The sequence below is a fragment of the Pezoporus wallicus genome, unplaced genomic scaffold (genome assembly GCF_028554395.1).
Source record: "Pezoporus wallicus isolate ANWC-B61680 ecotype Strahan unplaced genomic scaffold, APGP_CSIRO_Pwel_v1 contig_4131, whole genome shotgun sequence".
Classification (NCBI taxonomy): Eukaryota; Metazoa; Chordata; class Aves; order Psittaciformes; family Psittacidae; genus Pezoporus; species Pezoporus wallicus.
In genome coordinates, this window is record NW_026641950.1 from 9118200 (window position 1) to 9138100 (window position 19901).

Genomic DNA, 19901 nt, shown 5'->3' on the forward strand with positions numbered 1-19901 from the left:
TGAGCTGTGGATTTTGTTCAAACTGTCTTTAGACACACCAATGGCTCGAGGGTCTGCCACTGGGACTTCTTACTCCCACAGAAAACCAGACTGGCCTGGCCTGTAATCTCTCACACCCAGTGTCTGCAGAAGGCTGTGAGGAGTCAGCTACAGCTCTGCAGGGTGTTGACAGGTCTCATCCTTGCATTGCCTCCAGCACAGCTACTGCTCTCCAGGTACAACCACAGCAGTGGGATAAATGACCCTCAGCATCTGCTGGAAAAGATGGGGACAAGACTGTCAAACTAAAGGAGAGGCAAGCAAGATGGGTGGCCAGATCCTCTGGGTACTTGTGACGGAAGGAGATAAACCACCCATCTAAATAAATAAAGGTCTAAACCCTGATAGAAACACTCAGGCACTGTTGTCACTACAGGTCTCCCTAGGTTTCTGGAAGCTGGCAAGTGAAGCAGGGGTTTGGGGGAGGCTCCCTTTGAACCCCACACCCAGCTACTGTTCCTGCAGAAATCACACTGCAAGGGAGGGACAGAGACAGGAAGGTGGGGGGACACACATGCCCCAGTGTCACCCTGGTGGGTCAAATGCACTGTATACCCATATCTGAGCGCTCATCTAAGCATGCCCTTAATTATTTCCATACTAACTGGTAGGTACACAACCACTCCCCTTATGCTGTATTCTCTTTGTGCATTTTAATTTATGGAACAGGTGTGCAGAGCCCAGCAAAGATGACAGTGAAATTTATGCCTTTATTGAAAAAGCTGCAGAAGTGATGCTGCTGAAGGCTGCTGACGGAGTTAGAGATGCATCAGCGTAAAACAGTGTGCTGAAAACCTTTCCCATGACCCAGTACGGAAGTAGTTTTTAAAGCAACTCAGCAATAAACTTAGGTATCAACAGCAGCCTCTTCGCCACTGGGGAAAAGCATGTGTGTGATGTGCCCAACAGTCATTCCAATAAAGTCTAATTTCACATAATTGGCTAGAGCAAGTTCAAGGGAAGGTACGGGGTGGGGGAGAGACAGGAAAGGCAAGAGAATAAGCAGCAGGCATCCAAAACCATAAAAGTCAATTTCCTGATATTCTACCTACCCACAGTCCTGTGCCCAAATCACCCTTAAAGCCTTAGGCAATGTTTTCTTCAGTCTGTCAGACTGTTAGAGATACTGAAACTCCCGATAAAGGAAGGTATCCAGCAAGAGTTTGCTATATGCACCTAGAAAGAAGTGCGGAGAACTTCAGCCTCACCTTTTACTCCCAACACTGACCAGTATTAAACACACACTATTAACAGAGGTATCTAATTTACTGATTTCAGAATAAATCAAACAGAATAAGCTTATAAAAACTTTCTCCCAGAATTTCCCCATAACCTGCAGAGTACTCTAACAGTCTGTGAACTGGTTCACAGCTCTTGAGCCAAAACAAAGAGGTGAGGGTATTGTCTTCAGAGATCTTTCTGTAGTAATATCCCAGTGAATCCATGCCACTCCTTGCTTTGAGACTGCACCACTTACTTCTGAAACAGAGAAACCAGTTTCAAAAGTTCTGGTAATTTTAGGATTATTTTATATATTAACTAGGGATTAGAGGATTTCCTGCAGATTCAGGAATATTGTTTCTGTGCCTCCTACCACTTCTTGCCTTTTTTTTCCTTCTTCATCAGCAGGCTGATCTGCTACCTCAGACTGCTCCTTTGCCTACAAAGTCACAATGTGATTAAAATATGTATGAAAGAGTAAAGGTCTCCATGTTCCTCTGTAGTAATCTCCCATACTGACTGTATCTTAGAGGTAAATAAATACTAGAAAGAACTCTCTTCATCGTAGAAGGATGCAAATTATTCCTTCAAAAGTGAGATACAGCAAGATGCAACTAACAAAATGGCTAGTGGCACAACAGCCAAAGTGTTCTCTTCCCAATTAGTCTAGACCCAGCTGCAAGGAACCAAGGGCATGTGAGACATTTAAGAATATTGCCCAAACATAGTTCTCTTCACTTTCCTCCTAAGCTGCACAAGCCAGCGCTTAAGTTGCCCATGGAACAGAGAGCTCAGTAGACAGTCATCGCACGCTATGGTCTTCACGGACTTGCCTTTAATCAGGCAGCACAGTTCAGAGCCAGCTCAAAAAATGCATCTTGCTAAGAAAACACCCTGCATCACAGCCACAGAGAGCTTGCTTCAGGAAACCTGCAGACAACACTGAAAAATGCAGCAATTTAAAAGGAGCAGAATTGGACAGTAAGAGCATTTACCTTTTATCTGAAAATGATTCATGAGACACCCGTACAAAGTGTCAGACAACAGCAAAGCAGTTCATCTACTACTGATAATCCAGCATTCCCAAGCCATCAATAGCCATTTGAGTACTCCTAAAGTAAATTTAGCTTCATCTTCATTATTTTCGGTATTGAAAGACTGGAGGTATATTCATGGATGTTTACGCAATGGCAAGAGAGCACGGTATTGTATGTTTCATTACATTACCAAAGCAGAATCTTGTTCAGACACTGCTAGCGTATAATTTCTGTCTCTCTAGAAGCTGGAAGGCAATCATTAGCATGTTGGATCTGGCAAGTTCATATTATCTATCTGGTAATTACAGAAAGATGGAAAAGCCTTAAAAAAAAATTCCCTCCGACTTCTGCACTTACTACACACCTGACGAAAATACTATCACTTTAAGCTAAATTAGCAAATCTTTCCCATAAACTATTATTCGGAACAAATTAATATTAGCATAAAATGTATTAAATAATTACTAGAGGCTGTACCAACTGTATTTTATCTTCCCTTCCAGCTTCAAAAAAATAAAACTATGCAATGACAACCTGAATGCCGGAAAACATTTTATTGATGGTGATGACAAGCTAGGCTACTTAGTAATTTGTTAGGCATTACTAGCCCAAATGAACGCTACAGTACAGCTTAGTTTTTCAAAATATGTATACCATTAGTCAATGCTATTCATACTGCGGCAGCGCTAAAAACACACCAAAAGATAATCTCGTCCTCCAGGGACTGCTGTAGAAAAGGACAGAAAGATGAGAGACAAGGGGGTGGCTGAAGGCATACAGACGCATACATATACAAAGTAATTGGGACCACTAGTCTGTGTTTTATAATCTCATTTATTCATGCTTCAGGTAAAGAGAAGACTAGGAGGTGCCGGGAAGATCGCAGAAGCTGGGACAAGATGGCTCCAAAAGGAGTTGGAAGAATAGAAAGAGAAATCTAACAGAACAAGGAAAGTGAGGCCATGGAGGAGAGACTGTGAATAAAGAGGTTCAGCCAAAAACAGTGATCAGGGATAAAAAAAGAAAAACAAACACATATAAAGGCAAGGCTGAGACCACTGGGAGCAGAGGAGTGCTGGAAAGGTCTGTGAGGGGCTTTGGTTGCTCTGCAGGGACTTCACACACCCCAGCATTTCTTGGACCCCCAGCAACCCCCACATCATATCCTGAGTGACACCAGCTGAAAAGGCAGGGCTCCTTATCTCTCTGGCTTATATACCACTTTAATTATGCCAGTTGTCAGGGCCCTGGGCAGGTTGTCCCCATGGGGGCTGGCTGCCTGGCTCAGGACCAGCATAGATAACTGGGGTGTCCCTGGGGAGCCCCCGTAAGGCCCTAGCCCCTGCCCGAGCTGCAGCACCACCAACCCCCATCTCAATCCTTCCCTGCTGTCTTTTCAAAGAAGCTTTTGGATAAGGTATGGCTACGAAGGCTGCAGTAGAAGCACATCAGCGCATGCATCCTGCTCCCTACCAATTGCCAAAGCTACACCAACAAATAAATAGATTGAATTACCAAGGTAGATGCTAGCCCAATTCAAGGGGATTGGTACATACATTATAACAAGATGCTGGAGCCACAGCCCCATCACATTAACATTAAGAAATCATTTTATGCACATCTCTTATCCATGAGTGAATGATGTACAGGAGAGGAGAAACAGTGCTGTATGGAGATTCATGATGCATGGTAGATGGGCAATTTAAGGTAAATCACACAGTTCAGTTATAAAAGACACACAACCTGGGGAGAAAGCGTGTAGCTTCAAGGTCATAAATTATTTATAAATAATACAGCCTTCTCATGAAATATCCAAAAGGCCAGGCACCCATTTTTCCCATTATTTGTCTCCAGTTACAAATCACAGGGAAGATGAAGAGGAGTATCTCATCAAGAATGACCTCATTTTGGGGGAGGAAGATGGACTTAGATAGTAAAGTTAGTAGTTAGGGGCTTGCAAGCAGGATGGCAGGAACTGAAGGCAGCAGGACTGCTGTGCCCATCCACCTAGGAGCAAAGCAGTAGCAGTCAAAGGAGGAAGCTGCAGTGGGCTGAGGAGAGAAACTGTTGCCCTGGGAGCTCAGGCCCTCCCTATCACTGCCAGCTTGTTCAAAATCAACACTAGCTTTCTGCTAAAAATTTCAGAGCTTATTAAGTGCGATCCAGTGCTCAGACTCACAAATCACAGCTGGTGTGATTCGTGAATCTGATTTGTGGACATCCACGTGCGTGCTGTGTTTTCTGTCAGCAGCGCTGCTGCCTCTTCGGAGCGCTGGCTATGCTCTGTACAACACAGTGACACCTCCGTACTCAACTCTCCAGCTTTTCTCAGCACTTCTATTATGATATGTCAGCAGTCTGACACCTTCTCATCTTTGTTACGCAACACAGCGCCTGCTCAAATTCCCCTGCAATGACCAATTCAACTAACTTCTCATTTTTCTAATGTCCTGCCTGATGACCCTGTATGCTCACCAGTGCTCCTGCAAGTATCCACCTTTTGACAGATACATACACAGTTCATCATTTACTTTTATGCTGCAGACTCTTCGGTCTTCAAAGTCCTTTTGAGGTCTTCATGCTCAGTTTGCATTTGATTCAACAGAGTCTGGCTGGGTTTTTTGTTGAAATCATTAGGGGCAGATACCCATATGTTCAAGAACATTTTTATAGTCTGAGTAACTCCTAACACTCGTGCTTTCAGCAGACCAGTGTTTCTGCTTGCTTACAGACAGATGCAGATGCCTTATGTGACTTAAACAACGTGTTTAAGCAGTCTCCCATGCCGAGCCTGAGTATATTAAGTTTATCCCTTGTTCAGGTGTGGGAAAGGTACTTCAGTGTCTCAAAAGCCCTAGGAGTGAAAAGACAGCTATATACACATGTGATTCAGACTTTTTCTAAAATTCTTTGAGGTCTTGGTGTGTGTTTTCTTCGTATTACAAGTGGTAAGTCTGCCTAATTGCAACAAGAGTGTAATTCTTGAGTTCACCGCTCATGCCACATGTGCGGTACAGGGCAAATAAAATATATGACAGGACAAAAAAACCCTCTGAATTGTTTTCTTATTAGCTACAGATATTAGCATCACTGTCTCATATAATTTAGCTGCAATAAAAAAAGTAACAGAATATTTTTTCTCAGTTTTCCGAGTATTGTGTTTTTTGCATGAACACAAGTAAAATTAAACATACCTCTTCTATAATAAAGAGCAAATGTAGCACCAACTGTCACTTTATCCATGCAGTCACATCTCTACACCAGCAGTTTGCATGTCTAATCCCTCTGAAGCCACAGCAGGGTATGACATGCAAATTCCAAAGTGGTAAGAAACCTACATTTTTAGTTATCATGGAAAACTTCTTAACAGCTATTATTTATCCACGCTTTGGTCTATCAGCCTTCGCAACCTTTTGGTTAACAATAAGGTTTGTTTCTGAACCTTCCTAAACATTTTAAAATGAATTAGAATGCCATGTGAACTCCCCCTCCTCCTCCACCCCCCCCCCCCCCCCCCCCCCAAGCATTTTTCCCACACCACATACATTAGGTATCAAACCCAAAGAACAAAATATCTTTTCGTAGGAACAATTATCTCTCTTGGCTAAACATGTTCCTAAGTCTACACCCACCTTCCAAGACAGATTTTAAGTGAAGTTTTCACCCATTTTGCAGCTCACTAAGGTCTTGGCCACTGTATCATACACACACAGCTGTTTCTCTTTTGAAGTCTCTGATATTACCAGTATATTCAAAACTTAGAGTTCCTAAGCTCTCGTGCATGCCTTTAACTGGGGTGGAACTGCGTAAAGTTTTAGTTTTCATCCTGCCCTAAAATGTGAATGTTCATCCTTCTCCTTTGGGAAAAATCAAACAACTTGCATTAAAACTGCTCCTCTTTCTCCTGAAAAAACTTTATGCCTGTCCTGGAAAGCTTCTTATGGTCTCCAAGGATTGCACTAGAGCAATAGTATTTACACTGAGAAGGTAGCACCAGTATATCTAAGATCAGGCTCTTTGTGAATTTTAAAAATCATGAATAGCAAATTAATTTATATGGAAAATGCTTCAGTCCTTAGTTTGCAAACAGAGTCACGGAATAAAAGCAAATTGGACATCAGTAGTCAAAGGGTAACTCTATTGTCGCTGTCTTGTTGCCAAAGATTAAAGCCATGCCTGTAATTAATACAAAATTAGCTTCCAAGCCAAAGCAAGAAGAATAAGGTCACTGATAACAGCTCCACTGCTCCTGTGTGCATAAAAAGCAGCACGTTTGGTGGGTTTGTTTCCAGGCGGCTGTTAACTCGCCAGGAGGAAGAAACACGCAGTGGCACACCGTACCATTGTGATTTACAACAAAAGCCCTCTCTGTAGGCTTGTGTTGATAAAAGTATGAGTTTTAGACATGATACCGCTTAAGGCCTATTAGTACAACAGCTAAGCTCAGCACCTGATCTGCTATTCCATAGAGGCACATGGGACACAACGCTAGCTTCAAATGGCTCAGAAATGTAGTTAGTAAGAGCCAGGTTTTAAAGGAAAGGAAATACTAGAAAAAGCAAGACAGGAGGCTTGCACAGTAACTCTTTTTGTCCAGTAGTCACAGGCTCAAGTCACTGCAAAGAAAGAGATTTTTCCTTATTTTTCACATAAGTGATTAGAACAGAGATGAAAAGACTGCTCTTTTGTATACACCCTGCAGGAACAGGAGACAACGCCCAATATTGCATTGCTGCTTTACAGGAGACCATGTAAGAGATATTTTGTTTTAAAAACTGAAGGTGAAAAAGGGAGTGTGACCTGAGAAGTAGACGTAAGGTACCAAGAACATGTCACTATCCCTCTTCTTCAGTGAGATGGACAGTCTTTTTCAGACTTTTAAAGAACAAACTAGGAAGCTGTTAGTTTAGAACACGTGCTCCTAGAAGAAGTCTGTCTGCAAAGAAGGGGGCACAGAGGTGCACCTACCAACCATCACAGGATGGTTGATGTTGGAAGGGACCTCTGGAGGTCATCTGGTCCATCCCCCTGCTCAAGCAGGACCACCAAAAGCCACTTGCCCAGGACCATGTCCACATGTTTTTGGGGTATCTCCAAGGACAGAGACTCCACAACCTCCCTTTGCAACCCATGCCAGTGCTTGGTGACCCTCACAGTGAAAAAGTGTTTCCTGATGTTCAGAGGGAACCTACTGTTTTCAGATCCACTAGAGAAGATCACACAGGAAAGTGAGGAAAAGGCAAGTTCAAGTTCGCAGTGCATGGCTTCAGGCAGTTCTCCACTGCTATGCAGAAACACCAGTTGCAGGAAGGGAAACCAGCACTGCACTTCCCCCTGCCACCAAAACCTCGTTCTTCAGCATATGAGTGACTTAGCAGCACTAATTTGTTTGCAAGAGCTTGTGCCTCTCTGCATAAAATCAGGCTGATACAGATACCACAGGCGCTGAAGTGTAATAAAACCAGGTAGCTAAGGGTTTAAATCTCTCAATAGTGGTCATTTACCTACAGCAATCTTCACACTTCTTCTTTTATTAATTCAGTCTAACTACCAGCTGACGATGAGCTGCAGGGAGCATGATTTTTATTATATGATGAACACTAACATTTCAGAGTTATACCTCAGAACATCGATTACTACCTACTGACAGAGAGGTTAAGCACAGCGATTCCTGAGGGGTTCTGTTGTTGAGGTTTTTTTATTCCTTGACTCCAGTGAAAGGAAGCCTTTTCTGTTCAAAGCCGTTTCTTTTTTTTAAGCATCAGTGTAATTGATTATACAGGCTAGTACTTGATATAGAAAAGAAAACTGCTCTGTGGAGCAGGGCACACTTCATGGCTGGTGGAACACAGAAACTGCAAACTGAAATTCTCCTTCTCAGGGAAATACAGCACTGCAACATATAATTTCTGCCTAGTTCTGAAAACAAAGTGAAACAAGTTTTCTTGGTTACTGTGTTTCCTGAACAAAATATTATTTACTGCTGATTAAAACTGACAACTCATGCTAATTTCGCCACTGTCCAAGAATTAGTATTTCAGTAATTCCCACAGCTGGGAGAGCTAAGAAGCAACAAAAAAATCAATCAAGGGTTTCCAGGTTCCCAGACTGTCAACAATGAATTCCAAGCCTTCAGGGCTTTGGCATCCTGGAGCAGCTACAACCAGTTTCTCAGGCTACCTCTTTTCTGCATGAGGCCACATCCCATGGTGCCAGGTGACTCCAGCACTTCCAGGCTCTGTGGTCCACAGCTGTGGATGAAATCCCTAGGTTGCCTGCCTCCAGAAAACCCCTAAAACTGCTCCCTAAGTGCAGACCCCCACCACTCCATGGTCTGGCCCCTGCCCTACCCTGCCAGCATCTCTGCAGGTTCTGTAAACCAGGGCATGGCCAGCTGGGTCCATCAAGGCCACCCTGTAAAAGTCTTGGGGTCCCACCATTTGTTCTGCAGTCCAGGCTTCTCCTCCCAGGCCAGCAACACGTGCTGATGTGCCTGCCTGGAACCAATCCCACCATGCTATGTGTGCATGCTATGCCTCAGCTCCAAATAAATGGGAAACACACAAATGCTGAATTATTTGCTATCTGCCCCTTTGCTAGCATGCTTTTTCCAGTACTTCTCTAGGGCTGATTTTCACCAAACCTGCTGAGGAACATAACAGGATCACCTGTGAACCACCACCTGTCAATTCACTGTAACTGGTCAAACCCCACACCAGACCCAGTCATCACTTCTTTCCCTGCCATTTACCTGACTGTTAATGCTAATTGATTCCTGGTGTATTTGCTCTCCAGAAATAAGACGGACTTCTTAGGCAAAATTAAAGATGGAGTCACAAGTGAGTAAGGGCTTCAAGGTTCACTACACAAATTAAAATACACAACTGATACTGAAATGTAACTCAAGAGTTTGATAGTAAATCTTCATGTTAAGAATGGGGGGAAAAACTTGCTTTTACTTCAGTCAATATAATTGACTGGAACAATTTAAAAGATTTGACAAACTGTCCACCAACATATTGTGGAAAACTGTTGCACCTCTACGTAACTAGCATAAAACCACCTCCCAGTGCCTTGGCAAACTTCATGTACTAAATAGCCGGGAATATTTTTTTTCCAAATTCAGCTACACTGGCAACACCAGCAGGTGACTTTGTGTACGCGTCCCATTTGACCCCCAAGGACATAGCTACGAAAACAGATAAAACAAAAGGGAAAGAAAAATCACAGTAGAATAATCAAACTGCATTAACAGACAACATTTGAATAACAGACAACAGATTCATTATAGGTGGTCTGTAGGTAACTGTTTACCTCAAGTCCACATGCATAGTGTCACATGCTACTACTCCCTTGAGTGATTAATTAATCCACACAGAAAAGCTCTGCAACATGTTATATCATAGGAGTCACAAAACGGAGGTCATTGCGCCAGCTAGCAAATGACACATTAAAAAGAGGGGAAAAAGGCAAAAAATGCTCTTTATGCTTTCCACTTCGTTGTGAACGTGAAGGATTTATTTCACTAATCCATGGCTGGCAGTGTCAGGGCTTCTTGGAGCTGCAGAGATGGAGAGAAATCCCCAATTTTCAAATATGCCCCAGCTACATAAAGGTAAGAAAGAACAGCACTTCCATCCCCACTGGGCTGCTACTGCACCACTGCCTGTAGTAGACCAACACCATTTTCTGAAAGGCTAAATTAGGGGAAGGCACAGTTCCTCCTGTAACCAGAATAGTCAATTAAGATTGCCAAGACATACATTTTTACAGCATGCATGTACACAGTTTATTTTGCCTACCCCATTACAGCGTTATACCCCTACATGAATAGTGTGAGATGGAGGAACTACGCAAGTGACCTTGCCTATCCAAATATGACCTTGTTCAGACTCTTTAAGCATTAAGTCATAACTTACCTTTCTGAGTGGAAAAGCAGTGTCCTTTGTTACAAAGTGAACTGAAAATGAGGCGGTATTTGACTGTACCTGAAAGTGGGTTTCATGACAGTGTGAGACAATATAGATATCTAGTTTGTCCTTTCTGTATTTTCTTCTTCTTCCTTAGGCAAGCAAATCTATAAAGCCTCTCATCTAATGTGTTAGATTAATAAATGATAAAGCTACAAACAAGAGAGCCCAACCTTCCATGATTTGTGCTTATTTTGCATTTAACAAGAGTAAACGAAAATGAAATTAATTGCATCCTTGTATTACCAAACTAAACGACCCAATCTTGCCTATCCTAACAGATCAAAACAATACATTTACATTTACCAAATCATTGTAAAAAGTAATTTTTACTCTGAATAGCTTCTTGTGATGTATTAGCTTCTGTCCCCAGAAAAGTACCTACCAAACACTGCAACAGAGGTCACAGAGATCATGCTTTTCTCTGTAACTAGGCTCTGGACCAGAGCTACTTTTAAGCTAAGCTTAAAGCTGAGCTGACATCATTAAAAAAAAAAATATATATATATATATTTCAGAATGTGCTTGATGAATATTCCTCACAAAGTAAGCCTGGAACCCCAGGTTTTCTTACAGTATATAGGCTCTAGCAGTCTGAATGCTGGTCTCTGCACTGTACTAGAAGGAAAAGTAGCTATTATTTATTTAAGGAAGAAACTTCTGCAGTCAATGCAATTCATTAGGACATCATTAGCAAATTCTTTAGCAATTTCTTCCTGCATCTCCTTCACGCTCCAGTCCCCTGAACCAATGTGCCTATATGGCAGCAGGTATGACTGTGGTGTAGGCACCAGTGCTCCTCTGCAGCCCTCAACACCAAATCTGCACCCCTCTTCCACTGTTCTTCCTAACCCCTGCTCCCATTGCACATCTGATCTCCTCACCAACTCTCCCCTACCATGGTACCATTCCTAGAAGAGGGCTCCAGTTCATCACTCTCTGTGTATTTCTTCCCCTTTGACGCAATTTTGCTTGGACACAAGTAACAACTCCCTCCTCCCTCTCAGCAGAACACCAGGTAAGGTTTCTCCACAGAGTGGCACCAGCCCTTTCATACATCTCTGGAAATAGCCTGCCTGAGGCAACTGAAGATTCTCCTGTGCCATTTTTTGTGGCCACGGCCTGGTGGTGGCTCACAACCATGTGACAAAAAGCATATCCAGGTCTTTCTTTCCTTCAGTCACTTCCAAATGACGAGTCTCTAATCCTTTTGGCTTCAGCTGCAAAATTCCCATTGATTGATAATGGATTTTCCACTGATGTAAAATCAAGCATTTTGACTACACCATTACGAATTAACAGAAGAGAGCTCTGTTAATCCTTTATAAGCAAGCTTAATCTTTGGTTTCTAGCAGGAGGAGTGAAGGCCCTGTTTTCTCCAGTATCAGCCAGAGGGCTATTATTATTTCAGAATTTTTATTCTCATTTTATTTGATTGACACCAGTTTTTGTGTTTTGGTTTTTTTTTTTGGAAGACACAAATCCAGACACCACCACAGATACACACTTCAGCCAAGTGGAAAAGGAAAAGTTTGAGCTGTGACACTGAAGCTGAAAGCTAGGATCGGCATGCTGGAACTTACTCCATCAAAAATGCTGTCATCTGGAAATAGCAGATTGATGAAGCCTTTATAGCATTCACCTTTCAATTAAAAAAGAGCAACATATGAAACCTCACATTAAAATAGCTGTAAGATTTGTTAGGGTGCTCTCTCAATGATGCGATTTGAACATTTCCTGTGCATTAGCAATAGTTAGGACTATTAAAGCCTTTAAAGACTGTTACAGAACTTGGCTAATAACTCTATAGCAATCAAGTCATCAGTCAGATGAACTAATGTTTCACTAAGACACTTTTTCCCTTAAAATGAGATTTTGTTAGATCAACTCAGATACACATTAAGTCAGTGGATAGAACAACCCTTTTGTTTTTTTCCAGGAAACGAAACCCACCACTGTGCTTCAATGTCTGGTAAACAGGAGCTCAAATCACACAAACCCTTGCTCAAATGGGAAACCAGTGTTCGCAAAGACTTGTTCCATTGCAGTCAACAGTCTGAGCTGCTTAACAGCGGTAAAATCTTGACAGATCAAGCCCAAATATTTCAGTTCTAATTGGTACTGCACATCAAACAACCCTTAATTTGACGTCATGTCCTGCAGTGCACCAGACACAACCATTCATTGATCTAATAATTCATCACCGCTTCTGTGCCAAGATGAAAAAAAGTCTTAAACACAGCAGCTAAGTGGTTCCGCTAAAACACTGGAATGCCACATATCTCCATAAGACAATAAAATGTTTATCTTTTGTCAAGCATTTCATCGCTGCTGTTTAGTAGATGACCTTTTGAAAGAAGCAGCAGAGGCTGACGTACACCTTCATTAAAGCAGCGCCTCCTTCTTCCCCCTGCCTGCAAGAACAATGAGCATGGGAGGGAAGAGGTGAGCAATCCACCGAGTAATGAAGAGATTTTGTTTCAGGGGGTTATCAATTATTTATGAGTAAATCCCCACATGAACGCATCCAAAGCTTAACAGTTTTTAATATGTTTCACTTCTACACACATGGCACAACACAACCAGATGTGAGCTAAACTGGATGTCTGACTATTTGAGGAGTCAAATAGTGAGTTGGATCTGGGTGTCAGTAAATCACTGTTACGTTTTTTAAAGTACAACAGCCTCCTGGATTTATAGCTCTTCCACAAAATTCCTCCAACACTCACAGAAACCATTTTTTAAAGTATTTCCTACTTATCAAGATCTCTGCAAAGAAAAAGCTCATACCAAAGAAATTCTGTAATTATGCTGACACAGTTGTCTAAGTAGTCTAATATTGACCAGCTTTGAATGGAATTTTATTCCACACAGAACGAAATGGACCTGAACTTTTCCTGTTAAGACAAGACCACATTATGGTTTGGTTTTGACTTTTTTCCCCCCTCAACACAAGGGTTATCCTTTTCAAAACAAACCACTTGTCTTTAAAGTAAAATTGTTTCATAACTGTGTTTTTAAAGAGAAGATCCAAAGACTCTTTCTGTCATACAGGAAATGCAAACATTACACCTTGGTCTTCATAAAGCAAGGACAGGAAGACCAAACAGTTGTATTTGCTAGGCACTCTTTCCACGAGAAGTTGTTAATCTATTTACAAATGCCGTCATTGAAATCGGCCATCCTGCAAATCTTGAAATGAAACCAAATCTGCTGTCATGCAGTGACCATCGAGATCTGCAGAACCATTCCTTGACATCCTCTTTACCACAGATTCCAACCAACAAGAGGCTGCCAAAATCAAAACCCCTGCTGCAGTCATACTTCAATGACTGAGTCTATAGCACGTGTCACAATGGTTCCGAGGCCACCTTTAACACCAAATTCAGGTACATTGTGACCTGGAAACCAGGCTAGTGCACTGCCTGGACGTACCCTGCAGAGCAAGCCCCCTGCCTCTTGAAGTCTCATCTGCAAGCTGCCTTTTAAAGAGACAAGTCTGGGGAGAAGCTCTTCAAATAACTTGTTCTAAACATGCAGAATGAGCACTTTCTGCCTTTTTTGCAGAACTGCAGAAGAGTCAGGTCTCTCACACACTCTGTCCCCTCCCATTTAGGCTACCCCTCACGTCAGCACTTCTACAGCTCCACTCCCACTCTAGCCTGGCTAAACTGCTTCAGTACCAATAAACAAAAACCAACCAAAACCCAGCCACTTAGAAATCCATTTTAGATTTGTTTGCATTACTTTAGAGGGTTTTTTATGTGCTGGGATGAAAGAAGCCCATTAAGTACATCTATATTTACTTCATTACTGTGTGGCTCTTGAAGTTAGATGAAAAGATTTACTCTGGCCAAGTTTGTTTATTCATCAACATCAGCTTAGATATGTTTTCAAAGGCTCATCCTCATCGTATTTACATGAAAGCACACACCTTTTTTCAAGGGTTTTATCACATTCTGAGAGCTGGAAAAGGACAAAAGAAACTTCTGTGAGAATTATGAAATCAAGGATCAGCAGAGAAACAATTCCAATAAATCCCAGTTATTTACGGGAGTGGAAACCACCCTTTCCTACCTGGAGTCATTCTTTCTCACACTGCACCTGTATCAACAGCCACAAACTGTAAGTGAATGACGAATCACCATGCCCCCTACAGCCACTGGTACGCTGCTTTAGGCAGGAATGCCTGAAGAGTTAACCCAACCTGAAGCAGAAGAGTTTAAGCAAATGTAGTCTCTGAAATTTCTGTGGGTTGGTGTTTTTTTTTTATACCTGCACTTAAACAAGAACCATCAGATTTTTTTCATAGGCGGTGGTAAAGAAGAACTCTTTGCTGCTGGTAGCGAAGCATTACGTAAAAATATAGCCCACCACCAACCAACCACAGCAGTACAAGTCCTAGTGAACTCTGACAGGAACCCAAACATGACTTGGTAATTGCATGCTTTTAATATCAAATTTTTATCCTCAAGTTATGTAAATATTTAAATTACATTTATGGACACTATCTTTCCTTGTGAGTTTACACTTTCCCACAGAAGACTTCCAGAGTTATTAACAATCCTGATCTTTATCCTTCACACTGACTATTCATTCATCCTTTCTAAACTAATCCTGCTTACATATGACCCAAGAGGGCTGTAACAAGGCAGTGTTTATCTGCCCTAATAATCTACCACCACTGCTTTAATTACAACTTGGTTATATCACATCCAGGAAGCAAGGGAATGCCTCTCATCACTCATCATCTTCACCTGACAGCTGTGCTTGGTGTACCTTTGGAGGAGCAACCTTTGGAGGTTGCAAAACCTTTGTTTTCTGGGAGGTGAAGGGCCAGGGGGAAGACGAACTGGATGCAGCACACATACCCATGAGACACCTACAGAGGAGTCATGGAATGGCACAGCAATTCAGAGCATGAGGGATACCAGGATGGAGATGGGGGAACAGCAACTAAGGACATATTCATTCCTTTCAGTTAAGTTCGCAGGCAGACCAGCAGGCTTCAACTTCCTCACCTGGATTTTACAGGGCCTCCAAGAGCCTACATGAGTGCACAGTAGTTTCAAGTCTAGAGTTTTTTACTAGCAGTAGTATATGCAAGAGTGTGCCCTGCTCACCCTTTCCATGTTTCAACCAACGTAAGCAGCATCTGATCATACAGACATTTATAAATGCACCATTTTCCTACAAAAGAAGCCATCCTGAACTTCTTTCCCCACCAGAACAAAAGCTTTTTGGCATCGTTACACACAGTATAAGACCTGCAACCTTGGGATGCAGAGATGGGCTGCAAGCAGCCAGGCAGCTTGTCTGCAAGCTACAGGCTGTACAACCAGGACCCCATCCAACGCACCTTCCCTGCTAGCTCCAGGCAGGGCTTGGGCCAGCAGCTGCCACTCATTCAGCATACACTCAAACTTGGGAAGGGGCTCTCAGTCCCACTCTGGAAACCTGCAGGTGAGGGCAGGACTCCTGCCCTCCCACCACCATCCTAGGCTGAGCTACCTAGTACCCCGCACTCAAAATCTGGTCCTTTCTCGACACCTAGAAGCAGAGGCATCACTACAGCAGCCTAGGTAATTGTATTTGAATGATTCATTGTTTCAATCAAGTGTTAAATAATGTTTTCAAGCCTTTCTGGTCTATTAATCTTATTCTTATGTTTTGCAGTTACAAATGAAATAGTGTTGGAACCACTTTGTAAAAACCCCTCCATTCTCCATCCCTGTCCTTAATGGACAGAAAAAGACCATCCTCTGTTCCAGCTATTGAACTCTACAGCACTTTACCACGGGCATCAATGAGCTGATAAACAAATTTAACTCCTTTGTGTGTCATGAAGTCCACAAAGCCCCAGGAAAGAGTGCTCCTTAACTAAATGCCACAGCATAGCCGGTAAGAAGAACTCAGCTGCATTTCTGGTGGATTGGTCAGAACAGTGCTTCTTAAAATATAAATTAGCTCTAGATTTTCTTGCTAGGACTTGAAATCCAGTTGCCACTTTCTGATCAATATAACTTTAACAGTAGAATAAATTTAAAGCTTAAGTTATCTAGTAGCAGTAATCTGTATACAATACATGATCTAAAGCCACATACATGTTCAAATGCCTGGCAATAAGCCTTACCAGGAGCACCGTGCCTTAAAATGCAATGGATTACCTATTTCTTCTCCTCATTAAATGACATTTCATAAAAGGACCAGAACAAAAGATAGGTGAACTTGCTCAGTGTCATACCCCACAACCTTTACTCATCTGAGCAATGTGTTGCCTTCAGATCAGCTTCGCATTCGAAAGTTGCAGATCCCCATTGCTGACCTGAATACTGATTTTATGTTAATAAAATCCTGTATTGAGACACCGGTTAAAGATAAAATTGCTCCTGTACTTCAGGCCTGCAAGATATTGTCCATACTGTACTCGCTGTTTCCTCTTCCCCTGAGGGCAGGAGACACCCGTTACAGGAGATGCTTCACAGGCCACAGAATTTGGCCCTTGTTGAATAAGTTAACACCTGAATTAATCACTTATCCAGTAAGGAGAGGCACTTTTGCTATGATGAAGCTGCACACCTCACATATAGGTATATTTATCAGGGCAAAATTGTTAAAGATGTAAAATAAGAAACCCTGAAATTTGACGTTTCTGCTACTGTATGGTCTAAGAGAAGCAAATACAATGAAAATGTACTTCCATTTACTTACTGGGTATCTTTAGCAGAGCTCATTTCTGCAGATGCTCTTAACAGACACTGCTCCAATCATTTAACTGCAACACAGACAGACTTTGAGAGGACTGAGGAGGATTTGCTTCTGGTTTCACAAGGCACACTTACATTTTTGACATACAATTTAATAAAATAAGAACGCTGGATAAAAGTCAATCGAGCATGACTGCTAGGAAGGCGAGGAAATACTTTCTGCCAGAATCTTAGCTTTGCTCTTTCTCACTCTTTTTCTGCATTTATTACTTAATGGCTCAGTATTATTTCAAAGGCATTGTTTCCTTTTACAAATGTAATCAACTCAAGTATTCAGCACCACAGATGATGTATTACTCTCCTTAAACCCAAATCTCTGAGAGACAGATTAGAAAGAAAGGTTAAAGAGCTCTATCGTTCAAAGCATTATAGTTCAGACACCTATAAATCACTATGTTTGTTTATGTAGATAATAGGCTCCATTAGCGTACGTAACATCTCAAGCTACACAACTTTCTTGGGATGACCGTTTGCCAGCTTTCTTCCTTTCCCATCCTAGAAGCACTAAGGGAAGCAAATGCTCCAAACCGAGCAGCACACACGGCAAATGGGGTGTCCGGACTCATTTGTGAGCTTTGAAAAGCAGCCTCTTGCTCTCCTCTGGTGATCCCTTCCTCTTAGAAGAGTTTCCAAGACCAAGAGCAGATGCCACTGACAAACTGGAGTCTGTCACCATGCAATAGCATGTGAATGAAAACGCGGGGCTCGCCCACGGGGGAATCCTACCGCCGGGGGATGCTTCACACGACCCTGCCCCGCACCTATGACCGTGCCGAATTACTCTCCCAGTCACCACATAACGCGCAGCACGGAACGCGGCCAGACAGAACAGCCTCGCAGCCCTGCGGCGGTTCCTCCACCGCCCTCCCGCAGCCGCGCAGCGACCCGCGCCCGCAGCGACAGCACCCCGCAATACGCACACATTTCCCCCTCCACCCCCCAAAACACAGGCACAGCAACTTCTCGCACCGCCCCCAACTCACCGACAGGCGCCAGCCCCGCGGAGGGGCGCCCCCGAGGATGCCGCCTCCCGCGGAGCGCGGCCCGGGGAGTGCAGCCTGCAGGGGCCGGGCACCGGCGCGGGGAGGGAAGGAGGGGATGGAGGAAGGGAGGAGCAGCAGCAAGTTGCAGCGCGTCTCTTCTTCCCTCCTCCTCTCCTCTGTTCTGCTCTGCTCTGTTCTGATCTGTTCTGTTCTGTTCTGCTCTGCTCTGCTCTGCTCTGCTCTGCTCTGCTCTCCTCTCCTCTCCTCTCCTCTCCCCTCCCCTCCCCTCCCTCACTCCCTCCTCCTCCTCCTCCTCCCCACCGCGATCCCTCCCCTCCTCCGCCCGGCAGGAGGGTCAGAGGGAAGCGGCGGAGCTGGGTTGGGCGGCGCGCGGCCGCGGAGCGCTGCGCGGACAGGCGCGCAGCATTGCGCATGTCCCCGTGCGCGGCACCGAGAGGTGAATGATGCGGCAGCGCGGGCAGCCTGGGCCTGCCAGCCCCTGCGCACCGCAGCGCGCCTCTGCGGAGGCTGCGCGGGCAGTGCTGGCACCGCATCCCCTCGCTCCGCGGCTGCAGCGGCTCCGTGAGGCCACCGCCCTCCGGGATAGCACACGGGCGGCCCCGCTGCTCGGCCGAGGGTGCTTCGGGGAGCAGCGTGGGGAGGAGGATGCCCATGGATCCAAGCGTCCTGTTTTATGTTCCCCCTTTAAGCGACCGTGACTAATGAAGACAGGTATTACGACAAAAGGGACCTCCGCATAGTTATTGGTGGGATTTTAATGTTGTACCGAGGTCTTTAAGTGAAAGAAGTAGTCATAGTTTACATGGTGTAGGGAAGCGCAAAGGCTTCGCATGAAAAGCACTGTAGGAGCAAAGGCAGGAAAGGCTGCAAAGGTGAAATGCCTAAATTCGATCTCTGGGGATTATTTAGGGAAATTGCACAGTTACTGTAAGTTTCCACCCAGATGTAAGTAAGGATTGACCTAACACCCAGTAAGTTTCTTACTTCCTGAGAACAAGTTCAAACCCCATATTCCATTCTGCAGCAGCACTGGTGTCACATGAGTGGCTGGCTCAAGATTTGAGTCTGAATCTGCATTTGATGTTTACCAAGCAAGGGTTTACCTATGCAGGGAAGTGCTAGAGGTTTCTTTGGTTGGAGTTTTTAATAATCCAAATATAGCAGTGCCATCAGAATTTTCATCTTCACCTAATCTTTGGCTCCGTTTATTGGCTCTGCACACATCCACCCAATGAATCCTCAGAGCCGAGCCTTTCTTCATCTCATCTTTCAGCATCACCAGCTGTTGGGTTCCTCTGTTGATTTCTTTTTTTTTTTTCTGCTTTTTTATTTTTCCTTCTGAGCCTTCTTTAAACTCTTGGTCCAACAAGTTCTGTCCTCATGGGGCAACACAGTCCAAGTCTAGCAGACTCCAGCCCATCTTAGTTTGTCCACATGGCCCCCTCAACAAAATGCATATTATTCTACTACATAGCTGCCAGCTTTTCTGATATCCAGCTGATGGTTGTCATTTTCACCAAGTTGGTGTTGCTTTTCTTGATTCCTAACAAGCCACTGTACTGGCACACTGTAGCCAACCTGATGATGTTTTTCCCAGACTTTTTAAAGAAGGGGAAAAAAACTGCAGTAGTGATTGCAGCTGAAGAAAGGAGTGAGAATATGTGACAGATACAGCTCTGCAGTTCCCAAGGTCAGTGCAGAAGGAGGGCAGGAGGTGCTCTACGCTCCAGAGCAGAGATTCCCCTGCAGCCCATGGTGCAGCCCATGGTGAGGCAGGCTGTGCCTCTGCCGCCCATGGAGGTTCATGATGGAGCAGATCCACCTGCAGCCCATGGAGGATCCCACCCTGGAGCAGGGGGATTT

General features: G+C 43.7%; 1 protein-coding gene across 2 annotated transcripts in view; it reads right to left on the reverse strand.

The window, feature by feature from the left end:
* PAG1 (phosphoprotein membrane anchor with glycosphingolipid microdomains 1) overlaps positions 1-18185 on the reverse strand; it is a 104459-nt gene extending 86274 nt beyond the window's left edge. For both annotated transcript variants that reach the window (XM_057426063.1, XM_057426065.1), the window contains exon 1: positions 18018-18185. The gene's annotated coding sequence lies outside the window, so the exon portion shown is untranslated. The remainder of the gene's footprint in view (positions 1-18017) is intronic.
* Positions 18186-19901: the final 1716 nt, after the last annotated feature.